Raw genomic sequence first — 6,000 nt, 5'->3', positions numbered from 1 at the left:
GCCGTTAAGGAGCAATGCGACGTCACAATCGAGCGGGCCTCTGTGAGATTTACAGATGGACCCTCTGGCACCCAAGTAGCCTACCTCAGGCTACTGAAGGCGGATGCCAAAAAGGTAACCGAGAAAGGTAAGCTGAAGATCGGCTGGTCGGTATGCCCAATTAGCATACCCCAGCCGCCTTCAGTGGATAGGTGCTATCGGTGCCTTGAGTCCGGCCACAAAGCCTACGAGGGCAAGGGCATAGATAGGAGCAAACTATGTCGTTGCTGCGGCGAGGAGGGGAATAAAGAGCGGGGTTGCACTAAGGCTCACAAGTGTCTTATCTGCACCGCTAAGAAGCAAGCCCATAAGCATGCTATGGGTGGACCTTCGTGTCCGTTCGGCGAGGTAAATAAGAAGAAGCCGTGAACGTCACACAGCTAAATCTTAACCATTGTGCAGCAGCCCAACAGCTGCTGTGGCAGTCGGTCTCGGAGTCGAGGACAGATGTCGCCCTCCTATCAGACCCGTACAGCATCCCTGCCGACAACGGCAATTGGGTGTCGGACGGGTCTGGAATGGTGGCAATCTGTACAACGGGACGGTTCCCGGTTCAAGAGGTAATACACTCCTCCGCCGAGGGTGTTGCGATTGCCAAGATCAATGGTATGTTCTATTGCAGCTGCTACGCTCCACCAAGGTGGCCAATAGAACAGTTCAACCAGATGATCGACAGGCTCTCGTCAGACCTAGTGGGCCGGAAACCGGTAGTCATAGCGGGAGACTTTAACGCTTGGGCAGTGGAGTGGGGCAGCCGCTGAACAAATAGCAGGGGTCAGGGGCTGTGCTAGCTAATAATGGCTCCGCTAGTACATTCCGTAGAAACGGGGTGGAGGCGTGGATTGACGTAACATTTGCCAGCCCGAGTCTGGCTCCAGGCATGGAATGTAGGGTAGACGAAGGCTACACCCATAGCGATCATTTAGCAATCCGCTTTAGGATCAACTATGGTGTGCAGCATCCGAGGGCGGGAGATCCCTGTCAGGTACGCGGGTGGAAGTCCAATCACTTCGACAGCGAAGCTTGCACCGCGGCACAGTGGGACGAGCCCGGACTTAAGTCCATATATGAAGGTTATGCGATATTTTCACTAGTATTTTTCTCGTATCAGCTGAGCCACCAGAGACATTTTTGCGAGATTTTGGGTGATTTGAATGCAAAATAAATTTTTGACAGCTTTTTGAAGAGCATAACTCAAGTGTTTTTTGCATTATTTGACCATAGGAACTACATAGGTTATTCTCGTTTTTCAAAGAAACGGTTCATTTTATGAATTGCAGTAGTTCACCAAAATTATCCGTGTGATAAAATTACATCGTAAAATCGCCAAAAATAAGTCACTAGTTGGTTTAGTTAGTGTTTAGATAACTGTTTGTCATGAATTTTTATTGAATTCGAAGTTCTAAAGCGAAAACAACAACGACGCCCGTGAATGCCCGCGATCACGCTATGCTCATTCGAAAGCTTTTCATTTTCTCTTTGAAATGAGCCTATGCTAGTTTTGCGAAAACTTGCGATAAGCAGTCAAAATTTGAAAAAACTGTGAATGGAGACGCATGGTTATTACTGATGTTTAATTTGAATATTCACTTTATAACTAGAGTAATGACATTAATTTATGCACAACTTTCAAATAGCGTTTAGAGCATGATCTACAAGGGTTTTACTAGTGATCAAGAGTAAGGAGCTGAATTGAAAATATGGTTTTTAAGTGGTAAAGGAATTAAGAATGTTTAAAAATCAGTAAATATTTTCAACCATTGAAATGTGTCATAAAATGTTTCATGAACTATTTTTGCTTACTTACGTAATAACTGTCAAATTGAGTGAACTCATTTGAGTTCTAGTCATTTTGTGAGACTATTTTATCCGAGTTTGCATAGCACGGATATAGCTTAAGAATATGCGATATTTTCCAATTAAAATAAGACCATTTTGAAATGAACCATATACGCGAAAAAATTGGATTTTGAATTTATTTTTATTTAAGGTATGAAATAAGCAATCTAAGTAACTTAAAACACATCTGCGAAAACAAAATCGTTAACCATCTTGTTGATTAGTGAATGTAAATCAATATTCCTCTAGGACGCTCAAAATGTTTGTTTTGAAAATGAAAGAAAATGTAGTTTTCATACCAAGTAACCCACTTATGAATAAAACGTTCCAAAATTAGTCGATCACATATTATTTGATTCTTAAAAATAATATAGTCATTTCTGAAGCCCCATAATGAGATGTCAATCAATTCGTTTCCATACGTAAAATTAATTCCAAAATTACAATTGAAAGAAATCATTATAAAAGACAAAATATTTACTTTTGAGGCACTCTAATAAGTAGTAAAGTTAATTTCTACTTTTATAACCAACATAGGAATTCAGCGCACAAAAATGTCTTTAAAAAAATTTTGAGCCTTCACAACAAAATAATTATTTTTGAGCCACCCTAATGCATAATGAAATTTTTTTTACAAATGGTAATATCAAAAAAGGATTTAGCACACAAAAATTAATATACACAAATTTTAAGAACGATTCAGAAAAAAAATATTTTTGAGACACCCTAATGAATAGTAAATGTTTATTTTTGAAATGTTTTAATATCGAAAACGAATTCAGCGTACCAAAACTACATAAAAACGTCCTATATGAACCGATACGGAAAAGCTTGGACTTTAGTCCACATTTTGTTCTAAGTCGTGCCACTGTGCGCGGCCCTGGGACTGGAGGCCAACACCACACGCGCGTGCGACGCCACTATGCCGAGAAAAACACTGCCAAGAAACGGCAGATGCCCGGTATACTGGTGGAGTGCCGAGATTGCAGCTCTACGGTCAGCCTGCCTCAGAGCTAGACGTAGGATGCAAAGAGCTCGCACCGAGGATGCAAGAGAGAACCGCCGTGAAGTGTTTCGAGCTGCGAAATTGGCCCTTAACAAGGCTATTAAAAGCCGTAAGAGAGCGTGTTTCGACAACCTGTGACCTACAGGTGTAACCGCTTGTTACAATGTTGATTGTCGGCTTCGCCACAATGAAAATGTACTCTAGATTAGCTCAATTAATTCCAACAATCCTAAGTCCTACCCTAGGTATATTGTCAGCTGTGTGAGTGGTAGTCCTCCAAGTCTGACGTTTACGTCTGGGACGGAGGAGTCACTCACGCGGGAGCACTCTCAACTAGGGTAACTCAATCACAACGGTTTGAGCGAATGACGTCGCGCAACATGTCATTCATCGCTGTTGCAGCAATGGGAAGGGCTGCCAGGTTTAAACAATGGAAGTGTCAGATCGGATGATATGGAGAAAATTGAGGTTTTCTTGGTACCATCCGAGCCTAGTCAGACTCAGCAATGACCAAGAACGGTCTTTCGGTCCTCAGCATTCGAGGAAATAAGAAGTGCGCGCGGTTTTGTTTTAATTACAGTATGATTTTTTTGTATATTTGTTAAGTGGTGTTAATTGTGTTAATAATGTTTTTTGTTATAGGGAAGGTTAGTCGATTAATAGAAAGTAAAACAGATTAAAATGTGTTAAATATAAAAATTCTTTTGTACGGTTAGTAGAGTAGTTTTAGAATAATAAAAGCGTATTGTATTAGTGCTATTTAAATAATGTATATTCTACAGTGTCACAGACAGGGAAGACGAACACGGAAAATCACGAAACACCTACAAATTAAAAATAAGATAAAAAGGTAAACTTGTTAAATGGAATGGGAAAAAGTTGGTGTGGGTTAGGGGTATTAAAACACGTGGCACAAATGCTAATTTCTGCTGGGCAGGTCCCCAGCGGGCCTTTTTATTTCGGGCTTTGAACTTCGTTCGAAGCGGTTTAATTCGCAGGAAGAAATCGTGATGACGAAGAGCTACCAGTACGACGCGCCCGAAGGTTCGTCGCCATTGTTCTAATGAACAGCTTTCCTTCTACAAGCAAGGATCAAGCCCGTACAAGAGCGACGGGAAGGTCGTCGCCATATTGTCTGCGGAATCAGTTTCCTGCAACGAGCTATATCCGCACCGCTTCCTGCTAACACAACAGCCGCATGAGTCATCGCAACGGAAAGACTGTTGACATTTTGCCTTATACTACAAGTTTTCGCCCGTTATCATCGATGGTTAGCTTCGCCAATCCTACACCAACAAATAACCCGCAAGTAGTAGATTAGATAAGTGACGTCACATAGAATTAAGAACAAAAAGGGGGGGGGGATTAAAATAAATTGTAAATATGTCTAAACCGTGCTTAGTATTTCACGAAACGTTGCCTGCACATTTAACACTACAGTTGAATCGTTCTCCGGACTCAAAAGGAGTCGTCAGCCCTCGTCCTCGTATGGTTCAGCCAGAAGGCGGTTCTCGGTTCCGCTAGTGAATCACTTTAGATAAAATGTTTACCTTTAGCTTATTTTACCTTGGTCGGCAGTGGCGATGAATGGTCCGTTTTCATATTGTTCCCATAGGGAATGAGTCCCGGGGTGAGTATGTGTACGCACAAAACGAGTACCAGCATAATTCCCCTCCAACCACCCACTGAGCTGGTCTTTTTTTTTAACAATGGAGAAGACCTTTATGTCCTAACCCAGTACACGTGCTATTGGTAGGGTCCAATCTACCGCACGGGGTGCACTGGGGGCGTGTCGGACTCGAATGGTGACCAGCCATTAATACCGACTAAACTCCATTGGGCTTACTTCTGGGGGGATGGCCGTACTTAGCGTACGCTCTCACTCGTGCCTTACATTCTCGCACACTCGCTCCCATCTTGGCATGGGTAGACCATACCTTCGTCTATCATCCGCCAATTCACTCACTCTAACTCCTCGCCTGCTGCTCGGCGCTCCATGCTCTCTGCAGCCGGCAGGCATTCTGAGTGGTGGCAGTCGAAACTGCGTTCCACTTCTCTACCGCTTGGCTCATTCCCTGTACAAGGGTATCAGGGGTTGTGTCCAAGCCGCAGACGCCTAGCATAGCGCCTCTTTCGACGTCGAAGCGGGGACATACGAATAGTACGTGCTCCGCAGTTTCGTCGACACCTGGGCAGTCTGGGCAGACTGGGGCCTCAGCGTGCCCAAACCTGTGGAGGTACTGTCGGAAACAGCCATGGCCTGACAGGAATTGTGTCAGATGGAAGTGAACTTCCCCATGGGGTCTTCCCACCCAGCTAGATATGTTGGGTATCAGCCGGTGGGTCCACCTACCTCTCGACGAGTTGTCCCATTCGCGTTGCCATCTGGCGACCGAGGTCACCCTGGCACGCTCACGGACTCCCCTATTGCCACGCAATTCGAAACAATCTTCGTCTTCCCGGATGACCAGCCCGACTGGCATCATACCCGCTATCACGCAGGATGCATCATGTGATACCGTGCGGTAGGCAGATATCACTCTGAGACACATCAAGCGATAGGTGCTCTCCAATTTGCGACGGTAACTGGTTACTCCCAGTGCCCTCGCCCAGGACGGTCCACCGAACCTAAGAATAGATACGGCGACACCGGCCAGTAGCCTGCGTCTACTGGCGCACACCTTGGAGCTGTTGGACATCATCCTCGATAATGCCGCAACAGCCACCGAAGCCTTCTTGCACGCATAGTCGACATGACTGCCGAAGGTCAGCTTGTCGTCTATGATGGCCCCAAGAATCTTCAGACTCCGCTTAGAAGTTATCTCAACTTCTCCCGCTTGGATAACTGCTTGTTGTGCCGACTTGCGGTTATTGACAACAACCACCTCCGTCTTGTGATGGGCGAGCTCTAGGCCTCTCGCGCTCATCCATTCCGCCACTATGCTTATCGCGTGTGTCGCCGTTAGTTCTACCTCTGAGATTGACTCCCCATAGACCGCCAGGGTGACATCATCGGCGAAACCGACTATTTTCACACCCGGAGGGAACTTTAGTCTCAGAACCCCGTCATACATAAGGTTCCATAGTACCGGGCCCAGGATTGAACCTTGCGGAAC

The 6,000-nt window shown here is 45.0% G+C and overlaps 1 protein-coding gene and 1 long non-coding RNA gene across 2 annotated transcripts in view; both read left to right on the top strand.

Annotated features, from left to right (window-relative positions):
- LOC131690659 (tRNA N6-adenosine threonylcarbamoyltransferase, mitochondrial-like) overlaps positions 1–6,000 on the top strand; it is a 228,370-nt gene that overhangs the window by 149,514 nt on the left and 72,856 nt on the right. The window lies entirely within an intron of this gene.
- LOC131690660 (uncharacterized) lies at positions 2,863–4,260 on the top strand. The gene is made up of 4 exons (XR_009305605.1): positions 2,863–3,463; positions 3,527–3,595; positions 3,667–3,734; positions 3,822–4,260. It is a non-coding gene; the product is annotated as an uncharacterized LOC131690660 (long non-coding RNA).

Source organism: Topomyia yanbarensis, chromosome 3, assembly GCF_030247195.1.
Source record: "Topomyia yanbarensis strain Yona2022 chromosome 3, ASM3024719v1, whole genome shotgun sequence".
Classification (NCBI taxonomy): Eukaryota; Metazoa; Arthropoda; class Insecta; order Diptera; family Culicidae; genus Topomyia; species Topomyia yanbarensis.
Note: the sequence above shows the minus strand (reverse complement) of the source record. Positions and strands in the feature narration are given on the sequence as shown.